Raw genomic sequence first — 17,464 nt, forward strand, 5'->3', positions numbered from 1 at the left:
ATTATGCATTGTTATGCTTTATTAATTGTTTTGAACGTGTAGGGTGCATAGGTATGGTGAATAAATAATGGGGTCATGGTTCTCCCCCCCTCCCCCAAATTGTCATTTTTAAATTTGAATTGGTTTTGAATAATTGCGTCACCTCAACCTACTTATGTAAATGGCCTTGGATTATGTAATTGCCAATTTGTATGACTTACTAACCTATGATATTGCATTGCATTAATGATTAAACAATGAACATGGATTTTGAAGGACTTGTTGGCTATGATTTAATTTAATGAACCAAGGGGGTCGAGGCGTTTCCCCAATTAATGTGATTGTTATGGAATAGAGATAAGTTTGTAAGTGTAAGGGTATGACAATACCTATGGTATGCCTTAATGGTTAGTTCATTGGTTAATAAATGGATTATGTGAAACTTTCTTAAATTAGGCTTAATGGGGGTTATGCAGAGAAGTCGTGAAGGTATGGGTCTTGGATGACTTGTACTGGAAACTAATGTTTGCCGACATATGGCTTGGTATTGATGACGTGTGTGTATAGTTTACAGTATTGATATATTTGTATCTTGGATTGAAATGAAATCGGGGCATTCCCTAGTCTTCCTTGATACCTCTAGTTCGTACAGCTAACACGCACTTGGGCCCTTTCAGTAGTTAGAGTTGAACCCATATTGTCCGTAGGTACCTGTATATGATGGTTGAGCTACATAGTCTAGGAAAAGGTTTTACTTCAAGCTAAGCCTTGTTCTCTTTCCTGGCATGGAATGTTTATACGTATATAAGATTATGTGCATTAGCTTGTGATGTTTTGAAAATGTGGTTCATATCATTACTTTATTCGCTACACCAAAGTTGCATGCTAGTGCTCAACCCATATACCATCTCCGGATGATGTATCACCATGTGATACAGGCATCGAATATACATATACTTTTCCTGTACAGTGTTACATGGATTGTCTTAGTTTGTTGGTCATTGGTACTGAAATGGTGAGATACTATTCCCTTGAAGAATTCATCATTTCATTAGCTTCCTTTCATAGACTAGAATTGAAGAGTTCATATTAACATTACCATTGTCCTTATCATTATCAGTGTTGAGGGCATATCCCAACACTTTATTGATTTTGGTTTTGTTAGAAGGCTTTGTGGATTACAATAGACTTGGGCGATATTGGTTGTTTGTTTTTGGTCAATTATCGGTTATAGACATGTCTTAAATTCATTGAGCTTATCTTATGTTATCTTGTTATATGTTCGGAATTCATACATTGTTAGTGGTATTGTGTTCTATTTTGCTAGGTGCAGGGCACTTGAGATACTCATCACTTCCAGGCCCTGATTTGGGTCGTGACACTACCATAATAAATTTGATATTTTGGACTCAATAAAACCATCTAAATTTTCATCTAAGATCATTCCAATTAAATATGGGTCCCACCACTAGCCTAAAATTAGTTCAAAAGCTTTATGACATAAACCAAGGGTCCCCTTTTCCTAAAATCAATGTTCTAGAGATGTCGAGACTGTAAGATTTCTCATTTGGTACCATTTGGTAGGAGTTTTGGTCGAAGATCAATTCTTTAACATTGATAGCTCTAAAATAAGAAAATGAGCCTAAAGTCCAAACAAATTATTTAATAATCAAATTGACAGTTTTAGGAAGTCATAAATGACGTGTAGCCATTATGAGAAGGCTAAAAACATTGAAAACATATATAAATAAACAAAATGACCTATAAGGTCATTAAATGGGTGATTAATAGTATGGATTTCATCATAAGGTTATTGCACACATATCGTCAACATGATTTAATTTGGGTGATAGTTGATCAGGTGACTAAATCAACCCAATTTTTGCCTATCAAAATAATCGATATAGTGGAAGATTATTCTATGATGTACATTGTAGATATAGTTAAGATTTATGAAATTCCTTTTTCCATTATTTTATATAAGGGTGCACAGTGCACAACTCACTTTTATAAGTCATTTCATAAAGGTTTGGTTAAAAGGGTGAACCTTTGCACTATTTTTCATATATAAATTAGTGGACAAAGATGTGCACTATTTAGACTCTTGAGAATATATTGAGGGCTTGTTTTATTTATTTTAAAGAAAATTAGAATGATCACCAACCTTTTATTGAGTTTGCATATAAATACTGTTATCTCTCCATCATTCATATGACATAATTTGAGGCTCTTTATGGGCAGATATTGGTCTCTAATTGATTGGCTTGAGGTTGGTGAGGTTGAAATGATAGGTCTAGACATTATTTATGAGGCCATGGAGAAGTTTGGGATAATTTAATAGTGGTTGAAAACTATAGAAAGTAGGAAGAAATAATGTTCAAATGTTAGGTAAATAAGCATGATATTTGTGATTGATGATTGTATCTTCATAAAGGTTTCACCTATGAATGTCGGTATGTATATTGGTAAGAAAGGGAAACTTAGTCCCTGGTTTATTGTTCCTTATTAGATTGTTAGTACTATGGTAAATATTGACTATGATATGGAGCTACCTACTAAGTTGGCAGTGTGCATCTAGTTTCACATCTTTATGTTAAATAATTGCATTAGTCATCCTTCATCTGTTGTTCCTATAGAGAATGTTTGAGTTAATGACAACCAATATTATAAAGAGATTTCAGTCTAGATTTCGGATCATCAAGTTTGGAATTTAAAAATCATGAATGTTGCATTAGTTAAAGTCTTATGAAGGAATCAACCAATTGAAGAACCTACATGGAAAGTTGAAAAAGATATCAAACTTAGATACCCTCCTATTTTCATTATTCCAGAGAGAAAAATTAAGTTAGAAACATTATCCCTATAGTGACTCTTTGGAATATTATATCATGTCTTATTTATGCTTGTTCTCATGCGTTCTCTTGTTGAGTTCCAAGTCTTAGTATTATCCTACTATTTTCAGCTTATGATTGTAAGACTTGTTTTGTCCATTCTTTGATTCTACCCTTAGTCATGATTCAAGGATGAATTATCTGAAAGGGGAGATTATAATACCTAAAAATTCAAACTCATGGTTATTTAGTATATAACTTAATTTAAGATTGAAACTCATATTTCTATGCTTCCACGAGAGAAACCATGACCCGTGATTCAAGTCCATTATTCATGGTTCCAATCGTAAAGTTGATCCTAAATATCTTAAGTGCTTTAAGTTACCATGGATGAAACCACAACCCGTGATATTAGGACATGGTTCGTGTGATCAAACATGACATTATATCTAAAAGATAACAACTTTCTTTGATACTCAAAGGAAGAGTTCACGAACTATGAGACCTAGTCCATTGTTTGTAGAACCTAATCATGAATCAAATTCAAAAATCATGCAAAATTCCACCAGAAAACCATTAATGACAAAATGGTTTGTTGGAAGACATTCCACAACTCGTGAATTCTAACCGTGGTTGAATTCTACAATCTTAATAGATTCCTTCCAGATGTCTATTGCTTAGACCAGAACTCATGGATAGGAACCATGGTCTGTGGAGTGACTTGTGCATAGTTAATTCTAAAAATTTTAGTAATATTTTAAAAAAGGTATTTTAGTTTTTTTTTTCTTTATCCTATCACCCTATCCCATGATATTACAAATATCAAAAGGTATCAATATAAGATTCTTCAGTCAATTCTTCAATTATTCTCTCTAATCAAGTCAAAAGCAAGTTCTATAAGCATTTAAGCACCTAGGATTTTGTTAATGTCCAGTCTTTCCTTGTCAAGTTATTGTATTAAACTGGTATGGAAAAATTCAGTAATATGTTTCTTTCATCCTTATGTCTAAGTATTTTAAGGTTATCTCAAATTTGATCAAAACTATAGTGTTCATGTCCAAATCATTAAAGATAATTCCTTCAAATTATTAGCCTAATTTTTTAATGAAAGAATTGTTATGATATTACAGATATTTTATGTAAATTCTTGATTAATTAACATTTTAGGAAAAATGTTTGGTTAGTAGGTGCATTGTTTATCACTAATTGGTTTACCTCTACAACTACCTTTTCTTCTGGTTAGATTATGTCACCTAGCTTACAGTCAAAGAAAATGAACATGTAATCAATTAGAAAGATCTAATCACTATAAATATGAATAGTAATATTTTTCATTTTGTTCTCTAAAATGACACCAAAATTTGATACCCTCAAGATACAAATTCAGATGATGTAATGGTTGTTAGTAGGGTTGAAACCCTCAGAAATAGGGAGTAAGCACCTAATAAGATGAGTACTAGATTAACAGTCAATTTCTATTCAATAAGAGAGAAATTACTTTTTATAATAAAATTAGAGATTTTAGTAAATACTTATGAATGTAAAACTTAGGAAATTAAAATACTAAGGTATGCACTAGAATAAGTTGTATTGTTCATTGATATTAATGCAATTATAGAAATTTGGATCCAGATACTTAGTAAGTGCATCGTTACACAAACTTTCTCAAGAGTTGAACGATTTATCTCTATATGATGTTGTACAACTATATGAGTTATTTAAATAAGAATGATTGATTATGCTAAGTAAATTGTTCTATTCCTAATGAGAATTTATCAAATAAGGATTAGCGCTTCAAGTTCATGCAAAGCTTCTTCTACCAAATCTTAATCAACTTTCTCAAGTAAACTTAGATATTTTGGCGCAAGTTAATGTTTCAACGACCAATAAATAATAAATAAAGAGAAAAAATTTGATATCTTACTATACTAATATAATGCAACACAATAAAAACATTTTGAATATTACAACTAGATTGAGTTTGACAACCCCAATAGAGAATTTAGTTATCCATATAGAAAAGCAAAAAATAATCACATAAATTAAAAGAATTCATAAAATTACTTTGAATATTAAAGCTTGAAATAATAATGATGTTATTCCTTCAAGAAACTAAACAGAGAAAAACCATAAAACATGTCCAAAAATTTTTAATTAACATGCAAAAACTACAAACCAACTAGCTGAACTTTTAAACAAGAAGCCTGCTAAGAATATTTATAATGACCCAAAAAAAGTTAGAATCCTAAAAATAACAAATCACTCTGCAAAAATAATCTACAACCCAACCCGCGATTGCAATTTACCTCTGACCTTTGGATTTCCTTTAAATTGGTTGTTGATTATCTTCCAGGGTTTTTATAGTTCACAAGTTTTATTGTATCTCCAAGATTCTTCATTATTTATGGATTATATATTAGACATGAAGTCATATTTTTTTGGTATATTTACCTAATATGCAAGGTTTATTTGACACCTTCTCTAAACGTGTTCATTATCTTACATGCTCTTTGTAATTTTATATGTGATCATAAGTCCAACCTTGAATTATCCAATTTATGATAGTTTTATATACTTTTCTCCTTTGGGCCTTTTTGGTGTTTAAAACTTACAAAACAACATCCTAACATTTAAATACAAAATACAAGCATCAAAACATATTATACATTAAGTTAAACACAAAGAATGTGCTCTAGTTTCAAGGCACATCAATATCCTATAGGATTTTCTCAAACTCTTAGCTATAGCTCATGTAACTTTCAAGGTTACTCTTCTTTGTACACCTAAGAGACTAATTCTAACAGTCTCTACCCGAAACCTCAATAATTATATTCAATTATTTATACCTTCTCTAGCATTTTAAAAATATCCTTCTACATTAATGAAATCTTTTACAACTCAAAATACATAAATAACATAGATCACTAGGAATATAATCAGTATATAGTTTGTAAATCACATGACTCTAACTATTACAACTCAAGAACAATATAAACAACTCTATATCTGAATAAGTGCTATCTCAGTGTAGTAGTTGATTCTTGTCTTAGAAATACTCTCAAATAGCTATATGTATATGAATAATTTCTCTTTTACATTGTTTACATAATAAAACTTCTTAGTAATTCCTTATATCGAAGAAGAACAGTCTTATTTTTTTTTCACTATCCAATTAAGAATTACTTTAAAGACTTTCCAAGAAATCAATCATTATTGACTTGGTTTAGAGTAGGTTAACTTCTCCAGATTCCAAACTAATTACATGTATTCAATTTTCATAATATTTGCATTTTAGAACTCATGTTCCTTGTAGAATTAGACTAAATCTTAATCTCAATATTTTAAGATTCCTATTTGTAATGGCCCATATTATCGTTATGCTAAAATAGAGAGTAAACCCTTGCCTAGTTTTTTTTTTAGACTAAAAATTAAAAATTCAGAGTTGGCCTAGTCTTTGATATATTTTGAGTGTGTCATGTTTTAGGAAAATATTACAGTGATTAGATAATTGGTTGATGATTTTGATTTGACCTTGCATTAGAGGATAAGTTTAAAAAGTCGTAAAAACTTTTGGTGTATAGAACAGGTTAACAGAACTCAAGTTTTAGCGATTACCATTAAAGAATTAGTTCATAATGTTGAATTAGTTCATCATGTAAAATTTTGTGAAGTATGTTTTAAAATACAAAGGACTAGGACTAAGTCCTGAGTTACAAGTTTAGGGCTGTTGCAATGACAAAAAGGTTGCTACAGCAGAAACCCTATTTTCCCTGAGACCCATTATAGCAGCAGATCATTTATTGCTCTGGCAAAAGTTCCACTAAAGCGGTAAAAATACTAAATTACAATTTTTAAAACCCAAAAACTCACTTTTCATTTCCACTAGTCTAAAAAAACATTTAAGAGCTTACTAGGAGAAATTTTCTTCAGTTTTTGGGATTTTCATCTTTGCAAGTAAGGTCTCTTTACATTTTAAACAAGAATTTCTCCTTTAAATTCATATATATCATAGGAATCATGATTATCATAGAATTTAGAGTTTAGCCCTAAATTATGAACTAATGAAAAGTAGTGAATTAGGTTATTTTCAGTTGTTATTGATCCTAGGGTGTTTGCAAACACTACGTATGGTAGAATTCTTATCGACGGTGCTAATATAAGAAGAATTCAAGAGTTTAAAAGGTAGAAAACTTTAATATGATGAGCTAGGGAAATTAATTAGGTTACATTGAGAAGTTTTAGTTCCTAATGGTGAGGAAAGGTGTTGTATTGTAATAAGAGTTGTGTAATTATTGTGTATAAATCAAGAATGAGCTAAAATTCATAAAAAGGGCAAGTTTGTTGCATTATAATGTTTTTAAGAAAGGAATCAAGGAAGGTTATGGTTTAATATAAGTAAAGAATTACTTGACTCTATGCTTATATGTGAATTGGTTGTTTGTGATTTGAGTTGGGCGATTTGCACCTTACATTGAATATTTGATATTGAGATGATATTAAGATTGTATTGAGATGATATTGGGATGATATGTGGATCGAGTGACATGCTGACATTGTTATTATTGGATTGAGTACCATGCTGGTACATGACATGGCCTGAGACTACCCCATAGTTGCAACACGATGCTTAAGGCTACAAGTTACCTCAAGCTAACCCATGAACTGACATAAGCTGAGAATACTGAAAGAAAATAACATAATACTGTGCAGAAGTCATTTGATAAATATTTGAATAGTCAATTCAATAACAAAAGAGTCTAAAACACATCACTGAAAACATAACTAACCATCTGACACACATCACTGAAAACATAACTAACTGTCTGACTTGTTTGAAAGCCTCTAAACATGACGATTTATTAGAATAGGTCCCGAACTAACTATGAATATTGAAATAAACATAAATTGACATACTGGAAAGCAAAGTAAGTAATTTAATTAGTCCTCGACTGATGAGGACTTGCCAATATTGCAGCTGAGTGGCACACGAACTATCTAAGTATGATTAGGGAACTGAGCGTACGAACCTATGTTATAAGACAACATAGCACAAATGAGAGTATGCACTTAGTACTTTGAATACTCTGGTATGTGAAATAAGGAATAACTGATATGTATAAATATAGAATGGTACTGAGTATGAATGCATGAACATGTAAATCTAGTGCATGACCAAGTATAGCATGTACTGAAATAATTTATAAATTTGTTTAACTAAATAAATGACTGACTGGACACTATGCAAGCTTAAACTGGTATAATCTGAATGCTGAAATGAGACTGTGGAAGAAAACATTTGATCGACATGCCCCAATCTAAGTTGATCGGGGTCCAACCTATAACCAAGTTAGAAGAGTGTTAATACCTTGCCACGAGTATTGACACTGGTTGGCATGGATCTACTAATTTGATGTCTCGAAGGGAGAGGATGTCATACCTCTACTGATGGGGGACCCCTCAAATTCTATGGTGTCATTTTAGATCTAAAATTTAGGGACTTCTATTAAATATTCATGCCTAACTGAAGGGGGAGCCGCCATCCCTGCTTTTACTCGGTGCTAAATATTGCTCCCAACTGAATGAATATGGTATGGATATTTATTTAACATGATTTACTACTAATACATGCTCATTATGAAAATATCCTGAATTTAACAATACAAGCATACTATAAATGACTTGTAACCTAAAAACTGTAACATGCATGATTTACCTAGGTATCGCGTGTTCATTACCCACCAACACTATCTATCACAACCAATCTTGGAAAATATTAAACAAATTCATGGCATGGAAAAATAATTAATAAAACCTTATATTTCTATAACTAATCATGAAGTGGAAATTTAAATTATCAAATATATGGAAACACCATTATCATGAGAGAATATATTTTCATGGTTTAAAATCAAATCAATTGAGAAGAAATTTATAAGATTCATAATCTACATACAATTTCACCATTTGGGAAAAAAGAGTTTATACTTGTAAAAGTATGGAATTCTTGGGATTCTATGAGTGGAAGAGACCCATTGATGAATATCCTGCAAGCTTTGGAAAAATCATTTAGAATGGTCTTGTTCTTTTAAAAACCCTAATTTGATCTTGAGGGGGAAGGAAACTGCTTCTTTTGATTTCTCTAAGTTAAATTATGATAAATGATAGAATTTTTTTTGTAGGGGGGAGGTGGGGGGCTTTTATAACCCATTTGGGTAGCCTAAAACCCCTGGGTTAGGCTTTAAAAGGTGTGGAGAAAAAGTTAAAAGTCCCTAGAAAATGTACAAGAATTTTGGGTTCCCAGTCGATACAACTCACCCTATGACTCGTTGGGACTGACTATGAGTTGTAGTCTAAGTCATAAGCGGGAATCTAGGATTTGAGGCCCTTTTTTGGCTTAATTATGACTTCACCTTTACAGCTCATCTTGACTGACTATGAGTCATAAGATGGAGTTGTAGTCTGAATCTTAAGTCTTGGGTCCTTTACTGGTCAAGCTACGAGTACCTCCCTATGACTTGTAGTCACTTATTATGAGCCGTAAGCTCTAGTCATAGCTACTAGGATCAAACTTAGGGCCTTCACTAGTGTGAATATGACTCACTTGCGATGACTCTTTATGAAAGGTAATGACTCGTTACCTGAGTTGTCGTCACAGTAGTGTTTCAGGCCCTTAAGAAAAAATTTCCACAACTTTTTGCCACGACAATTGTTTGAGGTAATATTTGTAGCAATAGAAAGCTAATTTCGTGGCCTATCTTTTAAGAGGTGTAGAGCTTGAAATTTTTTTGGGGTATTACAATATCTCCTCCTTTGTATCATTCATCCTCGGACGAAACTAGATGAGCTGGAGTACTGGGAAGACTGAGATCATGCACTAAAAACTTATGAGTTGAATCATGATTAAATATCTAAATCTAAAACATGATGCATAGACTGAACTAAATTCATGAATGCATATTATGACATTAGGATGGTTGGATAGTTGAGATAGAAAGAGAAAGATTCAATTCAAAGAAACCATTACCTCAAGCTGAGTCTGAATTTGTAGAGAAGAGGTTGAGATATTTTGTTTGCTTATCAATTTCTGCTTCCCACCTAGGTCCCTCAACATACTGATTCCTCCATCGAACCTTATAAAAAAGAATCTCTTTATTCCTTAACCTGTGAATCTGGTGGTCAAGAATCTCAACTGTGAATTCCTTATAGGAGAGGGTATCTTTCACACCCATACTTTCTAGAGGAATGATAGAAGTTGGATCACCAAAGCATTTCTTTAATAGAGAGATATGAAAGACCAGGTACATTGATGCTAACTTCGCAGTCAATTCTAACTCGTAGGCTATCTTCCCAAAATGGCTTAAAATCCTATAGGGGCCAATATAGAGGGACTGAGTTTCCCCTTCCAACCAAATATCTTCACCCCTATTGGTGAAATTTTAAAATATACAAAGTCTCCAACATTAAATTCAAGCTCTCTTCTTCTCACATTTTCATAAGATTTCTAATGAGTTTGGGCTATCTTCAGCCATCCTCGAATTAACTAAACATTCTCTATCACCTTATACGCTGACTCTAGACCAATCAAAGAAGCTTCACCAATCTCAAACCAACCAATAGAAGATCTACACCTCCTACTATAGAGACCCTTGAACGGATCCATTTGGATACTGTAGTGATAACTGTTATTGTAGGCAAACTCAATCAATGGTAAGTGATCATCCCAAATACCCTTGAAATCAATAATACAAGCCATCAACATGTCCTTAAAGTTCTGAATGGTCCTCTCTTCCTGACCATCTGTTTGTTGGTGCAAAGTTGTACTGAGGTGAACTTGGGTACCAAGACCCTTCTAAAAGGCCTTCCAAAATGAGAGGTAATCTTAGTACCTCTATCTAAAATTAGGGTCAACAAAACCCCATGTAATTTCACCAACTCCTTGAGATAGATTTTGGCATAATCCTCAACTGAATATGAAGTCTGGACTAGAAAATAGTAGGATTACTTGGTCATTCTATCCACAATGACCCATATCAAATCATGTTAACGATACGTATGAGATAACCCTGTAGCAAAGTCCATATCACTAGTTACCACTTCTAAGTAGGAATGTTGAACTCCTAAAGCATACTACTAGGTATCTGGTGCTCAACATTGACCTGCTAACAATTTAAACACTTAGACATAAATTTTGCAATATATTTTTTCATACCATTCCACTAATAGACTTCTCACAAATTATGGTACATCTTAGTGGATCTTGGATCAACTGAATATTATAAATCATACTCTTCTGCTAACATTCTCTACCTCAAACCATCCATATTCAGAACACATAATCTACCTTGACAATGAAATACACCATCTCCTATTTTGGAGAAAACCCCAACCTTCTGATCCTAAACTACCTTTTTTAACTTAAGCAAAATGGGATCTCTATCTTGCTTTTCTTTTACCATGGAAACTAGAGAAGATTTTGAACCCAGACATTGCCTTTGGCTACATCAACTAACCGAACTCCCAATCTGGAAAGTTAATGAACCTCACAAACAAACTCCTTCTTTTCCTCCTCACAATGAGAAATGCTCCACATAGACAGCCTTTTAAGGAATCAACCACAATATTGGCCTTACCTGGGTAATACAATAGACTCATATCATAATTTTTCAATAATTCAAGTCACCTTCTCTGATGAGATTTAGGTCTTTCTTCATGAACACATACCGTAAGCTCTTGTGATCGATGAACACATCAACATGAACCCCATATAGATAATTCCTTCAAATTTTTAAGGTAAAGACAACCACTGCCAACTCAAGATCATAAGTTGGGTAATTCCTCTCATGGGGTTTAAGTTGTATAGATGCATAGGCTATCAACTTTCCTTGCTCCATAAAAACACATCCATGACCAACCATGGAAGCATCACAATAAACTACAAACCCATTTGAACTTTTTGGTAGAGTCAATACTAGAGCAGAACTAAGTCGAGTCCTTAACTCCTAAAAAATCCTCTCACAGGAATCTGACCACTGAAACTTGACTTTTTTCTAAGTCATTCTTTACATGGAAGAAGCAATAAAAGAGAATCTCTAAACAATTCGTCTATGTTAATCGACTAAACCCATAAATTCCTAATGTCTAATAGAGAGATAGGTCTAGGCTAACTTCTCACTACTTCAGTCTTTTGAGGATCAACTCTACTGCCATCACAAAAAATAATGTGATCGAGAAAAAAGATAGATTTCAATAGGAATTCACACGTACTAAACATAGAGAATAACTGATGATCCTTAAGGGTATGCAAAACGATCCTCGGGTTACATGCATGATCACTTCACTATAAGAGTAGACAAGGATGCCATTTATGTAGACTATAATGAACATGTCAAAGTATTGATTGATCACTCTGTTCATCAATTCCATGGAAGATATAGGGGCATTTGTTAGTCCAAAAGACATAACTATAAATTCAAAGTTACCATACCAAGTTTTGAAGGTTGTCTTTGGAATGTCACATTCACTAACTTTGAGCTGATGATAACCGGATATGAGGTCTATCTTAGAGAAATAATTTGCTCCCTAAAGTTGGTCAAACAAGTCATCAATCCAGGGTAAAGGATAATTATTATTTATTATTACTTCATTCAACTGATGTAAGTCAATGCACATTCTGAGAGAACTACCTCTCTTGCATATGATGAAAACTGGAGCACCTCTTAGGGAAATACTAGGCTTGATGAAACCCTTATCTAAGATATCTTTCAATCATTCTTTCAATTCCATAAGCTCTACTGGAGCCATTCTTTAAGATGGAATTGAAATAGGCAGGGTATATAGGAGGAGATCTATTATAAAGTTAATTTCCCTCTCGGAAAAAACATTGGGCAAATCTATAGGAAATACTTATGGAAACTTATTCACCACTAGAATTGAATAAAGACTTGGAATTTTGAAACTTGAGTTCTTGACTTAAAGTAGGTGATAAATACAGACCATAGAGATCATCTTCCTTGCCTTAAGGTAAGAGACCAATAAATTTATCGAAACTGAGGTACTACCCCTCTATTCTATGACTGGCTCATTAGGAAATCTGAACTGGATGATTCTATTTCTATAATCAAATAAGGTATAGAAGGAGTTGAGCCAATCTATGAAGAGAATAATATCAAAGTCGGTCATTTTTAATTCTACAAGGTCCACTGAGGTAACTTTATGAGACACCGTGATTAAGCAATTCCTGTACACCCTTCTAGCTATAATAGAACTATCCACTAGAGTAGACAATAAAAAGGGCTCTACTAGGATTTCAGGATTAACGCCAAAATCTACTACTATATTAGAAGTCACAAAGGAAAGTGAAACTCTGGGGTCTAATAATGCATAAACATGAAGGTGAAAGACTTGTAACATACTAGTTACCATGTTAGGAGAAAATTCTTTATCCTTCTAAGTTAGGATGGCATAGAGTCGATTCTAGAACTATCCACTCGTCATACTAGAAGTGGCTCCTTACTGAGTATGGTGCCCTATTAGTGCTTCTAAAGAATTAGTCTGGTCCTACTGACGATCATTCATGCCCCTCCATATACTGGGAAATTCCTTATCCTATGACCTACCATGCTATACCTAAAACACACGTCACTGCCGGCCATACACCCACCCTTAAGATTCTTACCGTACCACTTGTAGACTGGATTAGTGCAGTAACTATTCATACTGCCCTAAGACTAAGAGCTTGGCACTTTATCATGAGTATCTTGTCAAAACTTAGGCACTAGAGTGCTAGCAAAGGATGGGGTTGGGGTTGAAGATTTCTTATGGAATTGGGAATAATTCTCACCATCAAACCTTTATTGAGAAAAGTTAAAACTACCAGTTCTAGACCTCTTATTTTCTCTTTTCTTTTCTTTGAGCTTCTCTTCCTCAATATGCTAACCATGAATCATCAATCTTGAGAGATCTATCTTCGTAATCAACATAGCTATTCTGCACTCTTTGACTATTTCTTTCAAAACTCCCGACACAAACTTACTCATTATGGCACTAGCATCGGCCATCATAGTCAGAGCATAACTTGCTAACTAGGTGAACTTGAGTGAATACTCCTTCACACTTATGTTTCCCTGCTTCAGATTGATAAACTCTTGAACCTTAGTATCCCTCAACTCGAGTGGGAAAAACCTAACTAAGAAAGCAGTAACAAACTCATCCCACTCTACATGCCCTACATCAATACCTCTATCCTCTTTATACTACTAACCCAAGTATGAGTTACCCCTTGCAACTAGTAAGCATCTAATTCAATAATCTCGCTAGAAGTGACACCAATGATATTAGTCACTTTTTTCATATAATCAAGAAACTCTTGGGGATCCTCCTCAAACTTAGATTTAGAGAACACTGGAGGATTTATTCGAGTAAAGTCATGAATCCTAGAAACTGCCATATTAACTACTAGATTCTCTAGAACAACAACCTACTGGTTATTCTGAGCAGCTATAGACTGGGAAAAAACTAGGAATGTGACCCTAAATTAATTATGGAAGACATGTTCTTTTAGAGGGTCTTCCTAAATAGGTGGCAGTAGGGTTGGTCCCTATTCTACCTTCTGTTATTCTTTCTAGGAGGTATTTTTTAGTAAAATTATCAGATGATAAGTTAGAAGAGGTAAATTTAATAGAGTTTATGCTCTAACGCAGGACATGAATACTAAAATAACAAACTTTCCTAAAACATCTCATATCCTCACACCCGTAAGTATGGCATGCTTTACACCTATGAATAAGACTCTACTTAATGCGACATTTAAAAAACCTAGTACACTTTAAACCTTGTGATATGATTCCAAGTTTTTCATTAATCAAGACTACCCCCTAGTCAAAACAAGATGCTTAAGCCATAAGTGTCCTCAGGATAACCTATGAAATGCTAAAAGGTGTGAATACTTAAAGAGAGTAAGAAAATATTGTGCGGAAGTCATTTAATAAATATTTGAATTATCAAGTCAATAATAAAAAACATAACTAACTGTCTAACTTGTGTGATAGCCTCTAAACATGATGAGTTATTAGGATAGGTCCCCAACTAACTCTAACTACTGAAATAAACATGAACTAAAATACTGGAAAGCATTGTAAGTAATATAATCAGTCCTCAACTAATAATGAATCACCTATACTATAGATGATTGGTACACAAACTATCTAAGTATGACCTAGAAACTGAGAATCCAAACCTATGTTATAAGACAACATAGCGCAAACGAGAGTGTGTGATTAGTACTTGAAATGTACTGGTATGATAGATAAAGAATAGATGATATGCATACATATAGAATGGTACTATGTATGAATGCATGAACACATAAATCAAATACTAGACCAAGTAAAGCATGTATTAAAATAATATGTATATATCTATTTAACTAAATAAATGATAGACTAGACATTTGGTCAAGCAAACTTAAATTAGTATAATCTGAATACTAAACTGAGACTATGGGAGATAATATTTTACTGACATTCCCCAATCGAAGTTGATTGGGGTCCAACCTATAATCCCAGTTAGAAAGGTGTCAATACTTTACCACAGGTACTGATATTGGTTGGCATGAATCCACTAATCTGATGTCCAAAAGGATAAAGTTGCCATTCCTTAATTGAAGAGGGACCCCTCAAAATTAATGGTGGTGTTGTAGGTCTGGAATTTAGGGACGGCTACTAATGAATAATGCCTAACTGACAAGGGAGCCGCCATCCCTGCATTCACTCAGTGCTAAGTATTATTCCCAACTGAATATCACTAGTTTGGATATTCATTTAATATGATTTAATACTGATAAGTGGCCAATATAAAAATATCCTTAATTTAACAATATAAGCATACTCAGAATGACTTGTAAGGTAAAAACTATAACATGCATGATTTACCAAGGTATTGGGTGTTCATCACCCACCAGCACTATTATTGTAACCAATCATAGGAAATATTAAACAAATTCATGGTATGGGAAAATCATAAATAACACCCCATATTTTAATAACTAATCATGAAGTGTACATTTGCATTATCAAAGGTATTGAAATGCCATTATTATGAGGAAATATATTTTCATGGTTTAAAATAAAGCAATTGAGAAGAAATTTATAAAATTTATAATCTATATAAAATTTCAACAATTGGGGAAAAAACATTTGTACATGTAAATTTACGGAATTCTTGGGACACAATAAGTGGAAAGGATCCATTGATAATCCATTGATAAATATCCCACATACCTAAAGTCAAAGCTCTGGTGAAATCCTTGAGATTGATCTTATTCATTGAGAAAAGCTAATTTATTCTTGAGAGGGAAGAAAACCACTCCTTTTGATTCCTTAAATTTAAATTATGATAAATGATGGAATTTTAGTGGTATGGGGTCTTTTATACACCCTTTTGAGAAACTTAAATGATATGGGTTAGGCTTTAAAATGAGTGGAGAAAGACTTAAAAGTCCCTAGAAAATTTGCAGGAAATTTAGTTTCTTAGTTATTCAACTCACTCGATGACTAGTTGGGAATGAATATGAATCGTAGTCGGGTCTGAGGCCCTTTTATGGTCTTATTACGACTTCCCCTTATGACTCATCATGACTTACTACGAGTTATAAGATGGATTCGTAGTCTAAATCTTGAGTCTTGGTTCCTTTACTGGTCAAACTACAAGTCCTTCTCTATGACTCAGAGTGACTGATTAAGAGCCATAAGATATAGTCGTAGCTACTGGTCTAAAACTTAAGGCCTTCATTATAGTGACTACGACTCACTGTGATGACTCTTCACGAGTGGTAATGATTCATTACCTAAGTCATCATCACGACAGTATGTTAGGCCCTTAAGGTAAAATTTCTACAACTTTTGCCTCGACATTGGGTTGAGGTGAGACTTAAAGAATTTGAAGGCTATTTTATGGCCTATATTTTATGAGGTGTAGAACTTACAAAAAAATTTAGGTATTAAAATACTGGTACACAGACTGAGTTTATTCCATGTAGGTCACATATGAGAGTCCCAACTGACTCTACTATGTGTATACATATTTCCTACATACAATCAACATTTCATTTGAATATATATATATATATATATATATATATATATAAAAATATATATATATGTGTGTGTGTGCATATATATATATGTATATATTGATGTGTATTTTGATGAACACAATTGAAGAATCTGCCTAAGTATAATTGATGTACTTGTGTATTTATATTTTGAATGAGATAAAGTGTTATGACTATATTTAGTAGTCAACTAATTATGTGTTGTGTTTTTATTGTTGTTACTTGTATCTAATTTGCCTATTTGTATAGTTTAGAGTTAAGTGAATCGATGATGCCTACAATGTACTCTTCTTTTGTTAAGTTTAGGTATTCTAGTATTTGAGATAAGACCCCTACTTTAGCTAGTGATTTTAGAAAATGATTCAAGGGTGAGAACCATGTTCGAGCAGCTATTCGGCCATTCCTAAATAGTTTATTTCATTTATTTCAGGGCTAAGACATTTCTTTATCTAGTGTTTTGAATAATCATTTAGACTTGATATTGGATAATGTTTAGTTGTTCTTGTATAGTAACTTTGGGTCCTGGGGGTTGTACTAATTAGAG

The sequence above is a fragment of the Capsicum annuum genome, chromosome 11 (genome assembly GCF_002878395.1).
Source record: "Capsicum annuum cultivar UCD-10X-F1 chromosome 11, UCD10Xv1.1, whole genome shotgun sequence".
Lineage (NCBI taxonomy): Eukaryota > Viridiplantae > Streptophyta > Magnoliopsida > Solanales > Solanaceae > Capsicum > Capsicum annuum.